The sequence below is a fragment of the Psammomys obesus genome, unplaced genomic scaffold, assembly GCF_907164565.1.
Source record: "Psammomys obesus unplaced genomic scaffold, mPsaObe1.curated_primary_1811, whole genome shotgun sequence".
NCBI lineage: Eukaryota > Metazoa > Chordata > Mammalia > Rodentia > Muridae > Psammomys > Psammomys obesus.
The window spans coordinates 8,853,274-8,868,469 of record NW_026585742.1 but is presented as its reverse complement, the minus strand read 5'-3'; the positions used below and the strand labels follow the sequence as shown (position 1 = coordinate 8,868,469).

Genomic DNA, 15,196 nt, shown 5'->3' with positions numbered 1-15,196 from the left:
TTATTTATTTATTTATTTATTTATTTATTTATTTATTTATTTATTTATTTATTTTACTACACAGCCCCATGTCTAATCTTCCTGAGAAAAGATCAAAGCCTTTAGCCACATCGCCTCTCATTGCTCTACTGCCTTCTGCAACAGAAACCTCGAGTGTATTAAACAGTCAGGTTTCAGGCTGGCCCTGGTGCAGCACCATGAGTGAAGTAGCCTGAATGCTACATTCTTTTCTCCGGTTGCCTGTGATCCACATTCACTCTCCCTGAGGTTGTAAAAGTGGGCCCCTGGCATCCAGGTTTCCATAAAAAGGCATCAGAGTAGCATTAGGTGGCCACAGAGAGCGTCACCATGACAGCGTCCTCAGTGGTTCCAGCCGACGTTAGCTGCTAATCAGATGTTCCAGATGTTTTTCTCTCTGCTGAGGATCGCCATGTCTATCCCTTAAAATGTCAGCCCCTCCACACTCTAGCCAGACAGGAGCCGTGCTCATGACAGGCTCTTCTCTGAAGACTGTGCGGCAACAACAATCATACAAACTAGCCAGCTAGATGGGGTCAGAAGCATGGAGCATTGGCTCAGGCAGCCCGAACTTGACTGCAGAAAAAGGTGTCCCAGGATCTTGTAAGAGGGTAGGTACTAAGTTACCAGATTGCAAGGGCTGGGATAGTCTACAGCTCTGTCAAGTCCCTGGTGGTATCCAAACTACTGCTCGGCTACTACACACACTTTGAATAGCAAAGGAGAACACTCAGGGTCCCAGCTCTAGTCCAGAGAGACTAATAACCGACTTGCACAGGAGCAGAGCCCCCTGAGGATGGCTGCAGCAGACCCCTGACACCTTAGAAGTGCATCTAAACAGAAGGGTTTAGAACTTAATTCCCAGAGATTTACCACTTTGTCATTGTAGCTTATCATCTCCCACGTCTCTCAAACACAGTCAGCTACTTTCTTTCCTTCGTCTGTTCAAATGATGACCTGCTTCACTTCATCTGGGCCTTGAGTAGCACTGAGTGGAAAAGGCATCTCAAGTCCATTCTGTGACTTATTTCACAAAACAACTATTTTGATTGGAAAGCTTTTGCTAAATAAATATTTTTCATTCAGTTTATTTCTTCTGTATACACTCATGCTAAAAGGTAAGGTTTGCTAAAAGTAGCACACATTGAGTTCAACCATATTCATGAAGAATACAAAAAACTTTACACATCATTCCATTCCCCTAGATGTTTTTCAATTTTTCAATTGCAGGTCAACATGCCTCCTGTTGTATATTTGTTGTGAGTGTTCAACTCCTCACAAATATGTGTACCTAATTTAATGTGTACCTAATTTAATCAGCCATGTTCTAAGTGGAAATCACGGATGAAATTTTGTGCAATTTTATATATCATATGGATAGCGCCAAGTGTATACTGAACACCTAACACCACGGCAGGCACTCTCAGCTGACAAGGGGAGGCCAGGAGATGAAGGGGGAGACAACAGAACCGAATCATACTAGGGATGTTTACAGCATGCAGCAAAGAGCTATCATCCATACCTCAGCCCTGTTCTTGCTAACAGTGCATCTGCCAAATTAAATAAGAAAGACACGTGTCCTCCCTTGGCTAACAGTTAATGGTTTTAACAGATCAGGGAACTGTCTAACTCTTGGGTTTTGGCTATCTACGTATTGCTATCCTTGTTGGTCATCCTCCCTAAGTAATTCTGGTTTTGAGGTTATAAATCCGTGTCAAGGTTTAAAGCAGAAGTGAAAAAATTTCAGACATGTATTAATAAGCCTTAACACAGCAACAGTCTGGGAATGAAACCGTGTGTTGCAATGTTAATGGCATCATGAAAAACCTGGACCTGCTGCTGTTAGAAATACTAATTACAGCCCTCGCCCTCTCTCTCTCCACCTGTGCAGGAAGTAATCCTGCCTGGTACAACTCTATCCGTCTCATCAAAGGTTTTCAGATGACCAAAGCCACCAATGCTTCTCTGTCTTTCATTTGGATTTGCTGAAAACAAAAAGAGCTATTGTGGAATACATAGCAATTTTGCGTTTCTTCAGGGAAGCACAATTGGTGGTTCTTCCTGCTGGCATAGCATAGAGAAACGCTTACTTGTCAACAGGTCTTCCAGCGCCTCTATCTGCTGGCAGGAGAAAGTTTATTGCAAAGCAGAAATTTCTGGTTTTTCTAGAAAAAGCTGTGGACTCATTGGTGTGGTCTGAGCAGATGGTTGTCACTGTGAAGAGGTCCACATAGCATCATTGACTACAATTAAAATGTGTGTTCAACATAAATTAAGTAATTATGTATTTTGTGAAGAGAGATGAACATGTTTTTGAGAAACTATTTTTTTTTCTATCCAGGTAAAAGCTACAGGACTCTTCTCATTCTTCTACTGCTAAGGAACAAATTTAGATGTTGCCTCAGGTTCAACCAAAGATTTTTTATGACACTGCTGGCAAACATTAAAGCCAGGAGCTTTGAACAGTCGTGATAGAAAATTAAAGCAGTCTAGACAAGTTCTATCCAGCATTCTTGTCACTCCTGTGTGAATGGGACATACAATTTCTAGAAAATAAGGTATTTTAAGGAAACATTTACTTAAAAAATATCCAAATAAATGAATATCTAGCTATCAAAACAATGGGAGAAACCGCAAAGGGAAAACAGCATGGTTCTAGGCACTCAGGATGTATCCGTAAAGAAAACGATACTGGCTCCTTGTACCTACTGGCAAGGGGCTTACATCTTAGTACATACCTTCTAAAAGCTTATCTTGTGTGATGGCACATGCCTGTTCTGCTACATGGGAGCATGAGATCAGAGGATCACCAGAGTTCTGGTGTTCCAGACTAGCTTGGGAAACACAGTAAGTCCTTTTCTCTAATCAAGCCGAAACAAATCAGCAGTCCTCATCGGTAGCAGCAGCAGCAAAAACAACAAACAAAACAAGGGGCCAATGACATAATAAATACAGCACATACAAAAAGGGTCAAAAGTATTGTGGGGAAAAGAGCAGAAGATGGAGTAAGGCCAGTGTGAGGCTGTGTTTGATGGCGTAAAGGAAAATTGTTCCCTATAGGCTCCCTCACCGTCTGGTGCTGTTCGGGGAGGATGAGGGGGTTGGAGCCTTGTTGGAGAAAGCATGTCACTGAGGAGGAAACCACTTTCCTGCTTCCCTCTCTGCTTCCTGCATTTGGTGAAGGAGGTGAGCTCTCAGCTTCCCGCTGCTGCCTTGCTGCCTGCCGCTTGCTGCCCTGCCTACCTCCCATGATGGACTCTTAGTCCTCGGCAACTGTAAGCCGAGAGACCCTTTTCTCCAGAAGCTGCTTTTGGTTATGCTGTTTTATCACAGAGCAGAGAAGTGACAAGGCTCAGGCCAGCCTTCATGACACAACAATTGCATCAAAGCTTTTAAGAGGTGAGGAAGGAGCCTGGTGGGTGTCTTGAGGGACCTGGTTCTGTTAGAACAGTTAGCCAATGCTAGGCCCAAACCACACAAGAAATAGAAAAAATATAATGAATAAGATAGAAAAAAATATATTATCCTTAGACCAAAAAAGTTCTTCAAAAGCCACATTTGAGGAAATCAGGGTTTCCTCTGCTGCAGTGCTCCTCGGCCAGGGAGAAGAATGACAGGTCTGGTCTTGTGAGTGGTGGGGAGAGTGCTCAGGACGCCTCTCTTGGCAGTCTTTCTCTTGCTTGCTGCTCTTTTTTGATGCCTGTATTCTCCAACTTGGTTTTCCCTGTAGTCCCTGAGTTCTTTTCACCCCATACATTCTCACTGCAACTGCCTGAATTCAGCTCTCACTACTTTACACAGAGGCCAACGAATAGCTGCCTATCTGGCCCACCGTGGTCAATCTCATGTCCAACCCAGGCATGACGTATCCTAGTCACAGGACTCCTGCTGAAATACAAAACTGGACCAAATTGATACTCTGCCCAATTTTTCTTTCTTTTCAAAATATTTATTTGTTTATTTTATGTGTGTGTATGCCTTAGTGCTTGTCTGTGTATCATATGCATGCAGTGCCCACAGAAACCAGAAGAGGGCATCAGACCCCCTGGAACTGGAGTTACAAACTTGTGAGCTGCTATGTGCACGCTGGGAATTGAACCTGGAACCTCTACAAGAACAGCCTCCTTCTTACTCTGTCTAGCCTATCTGCTTAATTTTTACATCCGTCCAATGTGAGAATGTTAAATAGACTTTGGCAGTCTTAGTGCCAGTGCTCAGCTCCCACCCTGACCCCCTGAATTTTGACAGCATATCTAATAAGTGCATTGCAAATATCACCTTATACTTGCTTCTCTGTGTGCCTTTTTTTTTTTTTTTTTGTCTGCCTGCCCCTTCCCCCCCCCCCCCCCCAGATAATTCTTCTTCACCTATCCATATGTAGTGAGTCTACCATCCTTCAGGAAGCCTTGCCCTACTTCCTGCTTTGGTTCTAGTCTGTGTCTGAGGGTCCTGCCAGTCTCCCTGTGCACATTGTGCTTATTTATGCCAAAGTAGCACAATGATGTTTTGTAAACACTAGTCTGTTTCTTTGGCTACCTGTTGCAGGGCTCCAGTGGGCACCAGAGACACAGCCAGCTCAGCTGCATAGTGTAGTTCCCAAATCCTTGCCACCAGAAAGATCTTTGTTCTTCCATGGCAGACACTGGGCTAGTTCCAGTGCAGGACCAAATACTTAGTTACCAAGCAAACACTGGTCCAATGAATGACAGCGAGCAACCAGCCTCAACAGTTGTCCCCAAGGAATGATCTTTGGATCAGCAATGTCTACATTAGAGGGAAACACTTTAGGATATAGGTTCTCAGTTGGGCTTATGACCTGCTTAAGAGAAAACCATGTGGAACCCAGGACACTGTGTCAAGAAGCCTTGTAGACAATTCTAATAAATGAACATCTAGGCTGCCAAAACTAAAAGCTAACTTCATTTCAAGGACTCAAATAATGTTGCCCATAAGAAGGGCATTTAAATTGTAAGACAGCTTTAAAAGGAGGCAAGATGCCATGGCACACAGAGACCTGCCCACCACCCACAAGTGCTTCGTCTCTCAATGAGGAGTAATGTGTAGCAAACCACTAATGACCCCTTTGCCTCTCTCTCCTTCTCTCGCCACGCTAACCACGGGGTTACAGTTGGTGTTTTGCATATGTATGCCTTCATACTTTTACTCTACAAGCATACAGTCGTTTATCCTTAATTAGAGACGTGGTCTAGGCGATTACACCAGAAATCACGGCACCTGCCTCAGCAGGCTACATGTCTGTAGTTGCTGCAGTGGATGCAACCAGCCTGCTCCTTGCCAACAGTAGCTGGGTAGACTGAATGGCACCCACCTTTCAAAATACAACCGTAAGGGGTTAGAATCATGAATCCTAGTTTATTGTGTTGTAGCTGATTTATAACATAAGATGAGGCATAGGAGCCAAAAGCATTGAACAACAGAGTTTGCTCTGACAGACTTGGGCCTTTTTTTCCCAGCCCCATGGATCTCGAACACAAGGGAAGTATGTATGACTACCAGGCAGTAGCATGTTCTATGAGGCAGGAGGAATCCCAAACAGTCATGAAGTGGGCTCTGGCTCCATCCTGTCAACACCACAGATGGGCCTTGACTCTGGCAGCGGCAATGGCTAGATATCACCTGCCACCCTGCGGCTTAACAGAAAGGAGAAAATGATGGTTTGGGATAAATTCTTTGTCATTTGGAAGGATATAAAATAAAAATCTTGTGAAAATATGTTTCCAAATACAGCTGTCTCTCCCCAAAACAGAAAGACTGGGAAAGGTGTGACAGAGGAAGAGAACAAAGCAGTTAATGAGGGAAGGAAGGGAAGGGGACCAGGAAGGGAAGAAAGGACAAACAGTGGCTCCTCCTACTCCTGACATTACTATTTGCTTTTGTGGAGCTTCTTATGACGATTTCTTGACTATCTCTGCACCTATTCCTACTCCCTCGAGAGGCCAATATTTTGCCTGCTTTTCTTTTCTTTTTCCAGATATTTATGGATATTAGTGTTTGAAAACTTCTGCTGCTGGCATAGAAAGTCTGTGTTGCTTTTGTTGTATGTGTGTTCATCCTTAGCTATGCATTATTTATGCACTGCTGATAGACTGTATCACGGGAGTCTTGCTGATTTTCCAGTTAGAAAGAGACCAGGAAACCCTTTCATTTGTCTAGATCGCTTTCTTAAGAGCTTAGTTTATATCTAGTTGGGTTTCCCTGGCTATAGATGCATGTGCAAATGAATAGACACCATCACCGTGCAGATAGATGAGGATACATTCTCTGCAAAGGTTTGAACTGCACGGGTAGGTAGCTTCATGCACCCGCACCCAGAAGAGCCTCCACGAGCTGCCTAACTGGGACCAGGCTTGGGGGTCTGGATGTTCCCTCAGGACCAGTTTCCACATTCCTTCAACCTGGCAAGGTGTCCAGGTATGCTTGCCAGCTCCTTTGCAGCTAAGAGCCAGTGGACAGCACTGAAGGTAGTGTAGAAGTGGAATTCTATACAAAGCAGGAGAAAAAACAAAACAAAACAAACAAACAAACAAAAACCAGAAAAAAACATGGTGTTTTTTACCCCTACAGTCCAGCTTTCCAGCTGTCTAGAATTCCTATGTGAAGACTAGCGCTCCAGCAGGAAGTTTGAACCACGAAGTCTGGAGGAGCTAAGTCCTTCTTAGCTGGAAGAGGCAGCTAAGAAATGAAAAAAAGGATCCAAACCTCTGATGATTAGATCCCCGCCTCCTGCTACAAAAGGAAACTTTGGGTTCAAGCTATGGTTTTTTTTTTTTTTTTTAATAGTTTCCTGTTATGGTAGTCTCTAAATTCTCTTCACAGATTTAGCTTTTTACAAAGCCAATAGCTGACAGGATACATTGATTTGTTTCAGACTGGAAGGTCTAGTTAAGGGCCCATCTGTCTCAGTGGACAGAGGGACACTTCTGTGACAGTAAAGTCTTCAGACATGGCTCCCTGGCACCCTCTATCTCCTGCTCTAGAAACAGGCAATGGAAGCAACAAAAGCATGGCGTGGTAGCTGTTCCCTTGTTAGACTGCTTTCGGTTGTTTTTAGCTCAATAGCAACACTAGAGAGAATAGCTGGAGGAAAGTGGAAGGGGAAAAACAGGACACCTCCCTTGTGAAAAGCCCTTCCAGGAATGTGTTGTTTGAACATGTTCTGGCTGCTGCTTAAAAAAAAAAAAAAAAAAAAAAAAAAAAACAAGAGCAAGAGCAGATCCAGTGGGTGTAGGGAGCAAGTTAATAGGTGAGGCCTGAAGGAAGAATGAACGAGATTAGAGACAGTAAGAGGAGAACAGCCTACTTGTTATGACACAAGTAGGAAGCCAGGTCAAGAGAAGATGTCAAAAGCACGAGCCTGCTAGCAGCCTGCTTCGGTTCTGGATTGTTCTACACAACAACAGTATTCTTTATTTTCTTTAATTTTTGTTTCATCTTACATTACTTTTTTCATTTTTACTGTGGTCTTAACACTTAATATGAAATCTACTCTCTTGTTAAGTACACAATGTAGTATTAGAAACTGCAAAATAATAGTATACAATGTTGTATCACAGATGTTTACAGCTTACTCATCTTGTGGGAAAGAAACTTTTTGTCCATTGACAACATTTTCATACACTTTATTCTGTTGACAGACAATATCAACCAGCATCTTACACTCAGCCTCTGTGAATCTGATCATGTATACATGTATAACATAATATGCAATATATGAAACACATATACGACATATGAGTGGGTGGTGTGCATGCACACTCATGTAGGTGGAGGCCAGAGGTCAACCTCCTGTATCATTTCTCAGGAGGCATACACCGTGTTCTTTGCGATAGGATCTCTCACAAAGATCTTAAAGTGCAAGCCACTCTGCCTGGTATTTTATGATGATGCGGGGACCAAACTCAGGTCTTCATGCTGTGCATGAAACAGTTCACTGTTTTACTATGGCAGCTTCATAATCTGCCTGGCTCTCTCTCTCAAACCCCCATACATACATACATGCATACACACACACACACACACACACACACATATATGTACATGTATATCTTTTTTTGAGACAGGGTGTTACTATGCTATGTAGGCTGGCTTGGAACTTGCTATGTAACCCATGCTGGCCTTGAATTCATGAAGAATTCTTCTTCTGATTCATCCTTCCAAATGCTAAGATTACAGGTATAAAACACCACACTTGGCTGGGTTATATTAGGTGGCTAGGTCTGGTTATATTAGGTGTATCATTTAAATGGTAAAAAAATAAAACGAATGGGAAAATATCCATGGACTACATTTCAGTTATTGACATCTTACCCTTACCATCAGTTCATAAACAACTGAAATCACATGTTGTATTGGGAGGGAGTAGGGGTATTTTATTGGGGGTGGGGCATATCCCAACCCTGGTTCTATATTTCCTGCCACTGGAGTGGAGAAATAGGCACCTTCTGTCTTGGTATTTTCCATTTGGTTAAACTGACTCTCAACGACTTGAAACAAGTAGAGTCACAAGGAAGCGAATACTGCTCCGACTCTTGAGTTACATAATTCCATTTCTGCTCTCATGCACAGTAAGCTGGTTGGAAGAAAATCTGCTAAATTAAATTTGGTTTGATTAGGAAATTTGCGTCATGTGCAGGAAAAGCACGGCATGTGTGGGTTAAAAAATGTTCTGTTATTTAAAAAATGTTTTATAGATGATTCAGTTTTACCGTAGCTTCATTAGTGAACTAATCTGTGTTCCTGTGGGTGCACTAGGGGTCGTCATTGCCTTGGCCCTTTGTTGGGAAATCTCCCAAGTCCCAGACAATTTGTCCTGTCAGAAGAAGAGCATTGTGGCCTCAAAGGCTGTGTGGCACATTGGAGCATCTTTCCTGCTCTGGATCCCTGAGACCCTTTCATGGGTCCCTTTACTTCCTTTTCAAAAACTTTTTGCCACCTTCCTGTCAGTTTTTCCCAGGTAGGTCTTGAGTCTCCTCTTCCTTAGGTCAGCCTAAATAGTCACCTTTCATTTTACTGCCAACCTCTAAACAAAGGCCTGGAGAGATTTAAGTAGAATTGTCTGAAGCGTTTCAGGCTGAGGAAGGGGCTTAAGAGAAGGTCAAATGTCACAGTAGGATGTGTAGCCAGTGGCAGTTAGAAAGCCAAGAGCAAGAGGCAGAGTCCAGGAGCTGCTGTTATAGATAACACGGAGGCCCACTTTTCATCCTGTCTCGGCTTTAATGAACAGAAGTTTGCATTTTATAGCCACTGAAAAGCATCCAAAGGAGTAGGTGAAGATTAAAAAAAAAAAAAAAAAAAAAAAAACGAAAGAAAGAAAGAACAAGAAAAGAAAAAAAGTAGCTATTCTATTATGTTAGGTGGGTGATTGTCAAGCAAAGAAGACACCACGCCTCCCCAAACCCCAGGAACTGTGTTACGACACACAGTGTAGTCCATGTAGCTTTCATAAGTTGTTCAGGTGCAAATTATCTGGCTCCTGTCTTTTCATTCACTGAAGGCCTAGCTTATTTTTCTGTGCTTATTTCCTCTTTATCTTTCTGTTCATGTAATGCTAATTTGTAGTCTAGGGTGAACTGATGAGTTTTGACACAGGCCATGGGGGGCACACGCTATGCAGCACCCTGTCATTTCAGACAATTCCTTTATGCTCCTGGTTCCTGGCCAATTCCCACTTCTGCCGGAGGTAACAATGACTGCACTCATTTCTACTGCTATAGACTGACCAAGCCCTTTCTAGGAATATACAAAAGCGGATTCATAGATTGCTTCTTTGGGTCTAGTCCTTCATGCTTCGAGCGTGTAGAGATTCCTCTGTGGCTTCTGTGTCTGCAGGAACATGTGTGGGTATTTTGAGATCTCCTAGAGTTCTGTGTGGAGGCGGAGGACTTCAGATGACAGTTCGGTTGGAGGAGGGATGAGGAAAAAGCAGAGGTTGGGGGCTAGCCTTCTCATCCTCAGACAGCACAGCTGTCCCTTTCCATACTGTACAAATTGAGGCTCACCAAAAGGTTGTATTTGGGAAAGGGGGAAAATAATTAATGGGGATGTACCATGTTGGCAGCATGGGAAATACTGATCATTGAATTTTTGTATGAAAACCGAACATCTCAAGATTCTTAAGTGATCCTGTTTGCATGACAGCCCGTACACTAGCAATATTGTGTTCTGATAGGAGCATGACAGCCCTGGAGAAGGGTGGGGGGAGCAGAGGCAGCCAGACAGGGGCTCCCAAGGGAGGGCTTGGGCACCAAGAACTGTAATGTTAGTACTGCTTGCCATCAGACAGCACTAGCACAACCAGGGAGCCTAGACAATGGCCAGAGGCCACAGGCAAAGTGAAGCACAAAGACAGCATTCAAAGGGCTCTGCTGCCGCTGCCAGCCAACACTCCCATGGACTCCGCCAGACGCAGGCCAGGCCTGCACAGTACCCACTGCCTTTTTTTATGGTGAGCTTTTAAACTACTAAAAATAATAAACACAGAAAGGAAAGCACTGACATAGCCTCAGATGCAGGGACAAACGAAAACAGTCATTCTAATGATGAAAACAAGCCGGCTTCAAAATTACGGTTGAGCATTCCAAACAAGCTGCCTGATATTACCACACACCTCTAGATGAAGGGGGAATCCAGAGGAGTTATCAGCAAACCAAGGAAACCTCCCTCCACCCGCTTCCCCCTCCCTGGCTCACTCCAGCCAGGCTTATCTAATTCTTGTTTGGGTTTTCTTTTCTTTAGCACTCAAGGAAAAGATACTTGAGATGGAATTGGATTCTTCAAGCACAATTTTCTTGTGAAATAAGAGGAATGGCTATTTCCATCCCACATTCTGTGACTGCCATTCTTCGCCTGAGTAAATTTGCCCATCTCTTTTCCTTGATACAGTTTTAGCCACATAACATCTCGTATTTGTCTGGAATATCAACCTCCGTTATGCTAAATAAACTTTTAAAAAAGTGGTGATGCCACAAGTTTGAACACACAAAAATAACCGCAAGGGTAAACAGCAAGCGAAGGCTGACCTCTGACCTTCTAATTCATTAAGTCATGTGTGGAACGTGGTGCTACCATGCAGGTCCTTTGATGAGAGGGAAACTGCAGATCTGAAAAAAAAAGAAAACACAAGATAAATATAAAATTTTAAAATTTACTTAATTTCCCCAACATTTGATGAATTGGTACTTGCTCTTATTTCTGTTTTTACATGGTGTCTGGTTTCAGAGCTACTCCGATTTTGAATAAATGCAAATTGACTTAGATGAAATCTCATTCTGAACTGGACATAGTTTCCTGGAAAGAGACCGTAACACAGAGCTGTCATCACAGAGCTCAGGCAGCAGCAACTTCCTGCCTCCCAAAGGCCTACTTTTCTATGGGGCTTCAAGAACAACACCCAAGAGTGTTACACTCCCAGCCTGAACGATGCTGAGAGGCAAACAAGAACCTCCCCGGATGGGGAGGGGTGTTGAGAGATTTTATGCAAATGAGAGGCAGCTTCCTACTTCCCTGATGAGCCAGGATCCCTGTGCTGAATGTGTTACTCTTTGCCCCAGAGAGAGGGAGCTGTATGGGGCCTCATACCAGCACAAAGTGGAGTTGCCTAGAGAGTATGTTCTGTGTGGCCTACTGGGGACATTTTCTGCAGACAGACACACACGGTAGCACCTGCTGGGGGCAAGTACGGAGTTGGGCAGTGTCTGAGAGTCCCCACTGCCCACGTGACACTGCTTCTCAGCTGTGTCGTCATAATTTTTGTGACTCTTTTGGGGAACTCAGAAGTCACAGGCAGAAGTTAGGAGCATATATATCTGGATTCCTGACACCCAGATCTGAAGATGGCCTTTCCCCCCTTTCACATCTGTTCTTTCTGCTTCACCAAAGTAATAAAAAGAGCATTGGTATAATTTCCTTGATAATCCCACCCCAAGCCTGAATCCCAAGTTGATTTATAAATTGCCAGTCTTTACTGTTTTTTTTTTTTTGTATTCACAAAAATATCTATGTATCCATGGCAACAGTGTGCTTATGAGTGATTTTTATGTTTTGTTTTTGAGACAAGGTCTCATTTTTGTAGCTCAGGCTGTCCTTGAACTCAGTCTATAGTTCAGGCTGATCCTAAAGTCGTGGTCCTCCTGCTTAGTCTTATAAATACTGGGAATACAGCAGTGAGCCACTATTTCTTGGCTTGGGATGGGTGCCTTTTTGTTTATATTGCTGTGTGTCATAAATATTACATTTCTAAATTGTCACGTGCTGTTTAAGCTTATTGAGAAGCTGGTTCCTGAGATAACTGCTTCCTTTCCCTACCTACTACAGACGCAAGCATGTTTGTCTCAATGTACCTTCCAAGATCCATTGACTGGGGATGGGCTGGCCCCCTGACCTTATGGAAAGGGTAATGAAGAGAAAAAGTAAAATCATTATGTCCCTAAGAATATATAGAGTATATACCATGTATGTCTTTCTGCTTCTGGGATACCTCACTCAGGATGATCTTCTCTGCAAATTTGCCTGCAAATTTCATGATTTCCTCATTTTTAATTGCTGAGTAGTATTCCATTGTGTCAATGTACCACAATTTCTGTATCCATTCCTCAACTGAGGGACATCTAGGTTGTTTCCACGTTCTGGGTTTTACAAATAAAGCCGCTACGAACACGATTGAGCAAATGTCCTTGTTATACACTTGAGCATCTTTTGGATATATGCCTAGGAGTGGTATAGCTGGATCTTGAGGTAACACTATTTCTAATTATCTAAGAAAGCACCAGATTGATTTCCAAACTGGTTGTACAAGTGGATGTTAGACATATAATATAGGATAATCATACTAAAATCTGTACACCTAAAGAAGCCAAGCAAGAAGGAGGACCCTGGTAAGACGCTCAATCTTCATTAGGAAAGGCAAACTAGATGGACATTGGAAGAGGGAGAAAACAGGGAACAGGACAGGAGCCTACCACAGAGGGCCTCTGAAAGACTCTACCCAGCAGGGTATCAAAACATATACGGAAGAGCTCTCCCATCACAGTGCATGAGCACTCGGGTGCTGTCCCCTCGCCCTGTGTTTACAGTATGAACAGAGCTCCGTTTAACATAGTCAAAAGAATCCCTGGCCACTCAACACTGTGCTACACATGTTGGGCATGCACAGGTTTTTTTCTGCTGTATTCATGGAGGCTCGTCCACACTGCATGCAGAACACATGTGCCGTACTACACAGGAGTGGTCTCCATCTGTTTTCTTCAAAATTCCTCTGCACTGCTCTTGTCATAAACCTTCAAATCTGAAACCTCCAAGTTTGTCTCACTGTGAGTAGAAATGCTGATAGTAGGGGACCAGACACCAATGCATGGAGAAGCATGATTTATCCTAAAAAGCATTTACAAAGAGAAAGTCAATAGAGTGAAGCTGCCTTGGTTTTCTTGCAGTTTTGAGTACATCACACCCTTAGCCTCACATTAATATCTAAAAAATAAAAATAAATAGTGCCTTTGTAGAGATGATATTAAACTTCACTATAGAGAGAGATAGAGATAGATATTGAATATAAATGGATATAATTTAATTTCATAATTTAACTCTGATTTAGACCCTAAAGAATAGTTTTGAACTTGGTTACATGAAAACAGTACAAAGCCTCACCTGATTCACATTGAAAATTTCTTTAACGTTTTTATTTTACTATGTTCTCTTTAAGATAGTCTCCCCTCTGTTTCCCAGACAAGCCTGGAAGTCACTATGTAGCCCAGGCTGGCTCAGAACTTTCAATCTTCTCCCTCAGTCTCCAGACTGCTGGGGCCAGAGGCCACACTTCATTCACAAATTTTTGTTACATATACTGTATGGTTTGTACTACTAATTTCACAGGCTTTAGTTCTCGGGGTGACCACATGAGACAGACAGCATTAACAGGCTGATTTTTCAGATTAGGAAAGGGCAGGAGAAAGATGAAGTATCATGCCCAGCAGTAAGGAAGACAGTGATGAGGGGCTGCACTTGGGGAGCCTGATGTCATGGGCTTGTTGCGCTTGCCTGGGAACAGGCACTGCTTTTTGAGTCAAAACTGTTAAGAGTCAGAGAAGTTGGTGCCATGGACGTGGTCCCCGAATCTCTTTTGTGTTGTGTTTCTGCAAGGCAACTTAATTCAAGTCTGTCCAGTAGACAAGCTCGGAGTGGTAACTCGGCTGTGCTGAAGCCTAAACCCTCCACACCTAAACATGCCTGGCTTTAACTCTTCTCTTCAGAAAACACAGACTCAGGAATTTGCTCAGAGCTCAAAGGAGACCACCCAAAGTCATGATGAGAATCCTTTCCTGGAACAACTGTAGTTCAGAATGTGTGTCTTTTACACCTTTTTAAATTGGGTCACAGATATGTTGTTAGTGTGGTTATTTTGTAGTTTCTCAAGACCCAGTTTTGTAACTGATTCACATTTATTTGTGGGCATGAAGCCCTTCATTTTGTTTAGTCATTTGACCTGAGGTGAGGTTGGCACTGTTTCTCATGGCTGCTACCAATTAATGCAAATTGAAGGGTAAAGGAAAAATAAAGCTTCTTTAACTTCGTTCACTAATCTGTTATTTATAAATGGCTCTTTCTGTTTTGGGGGAAGGCAGTAACGGTGAACAAACAAAATAACTCAGAGGAAACTAGCAATTACATAATGTGTAGTAATTTCACGGCAAAGCTTTGAAAGGGTTAAATTTATATCTAATTTATTTGCTTGCTTATTTTGCAACAGAGTCCCATTAAATAGCTTGAAACTAGCTATGTAAACAGGGCTGGCCTCAATCTCACAGAGAATGTCTTGTTCACGAGACTGTTTAAGGGCGATTGTCCTCTTCATACCACGAGCAGCATTTCTGAATAGCCTACAGAGGTTGTTTCAGTCATACGTGAAGTATGAAGGGACTTTTTCCCCCCTGAAGGAAGCAGAAGAAGGTGTCAGATCCCCTAGGGCTGGAGTTACAGGTGGTTGTGAGGTTCCTAAAATGGGTGTGAGTGTTCTTTTTTTTTTTTTAATATTTATTGGTTATTTATTACAATTTATTCACTTTGTATCCCAGCTGTAGCCCCCTCCCTCATTTCCTTCCAGTTCTACTCTTTCTCCTTCTTCTCCCCCTATGCCCCTCCCCCAGTCCACTGATAGGGGAGGTCC

At 42.9% G+C, this 15,196-nt stretch overlaps 1 protein-coding gene across 9 annotated transcripts in view; it reads right to left on the bottom strand.

Moving 5' to 3' along the window:
* Thrb (thyroid hormone receptor beta) overlaps positions 1 to 15,196 on the bottom strand; it is a 351,830-nt gene that overhangs the window by 194,136 nt on the left and 142,498 nt on the right. For 8 of the 9 annotated variants that reach the window (XM_055599083.1, XM_055599084.1, XM_055599086.1 and 5 more), the window contains exon 2: positions 11,065 to 11,138. The gene's annotated coding sequence lies outside the window, so the exon portion shown is untranslated. Of the gene's footprint in view, positions 1 to 11,057; positions 11,139 to 15,196 lie in introns of all 9 variants that reach the window. The other variant, XM_055599080.1, reaches the window with a different exon arrangement.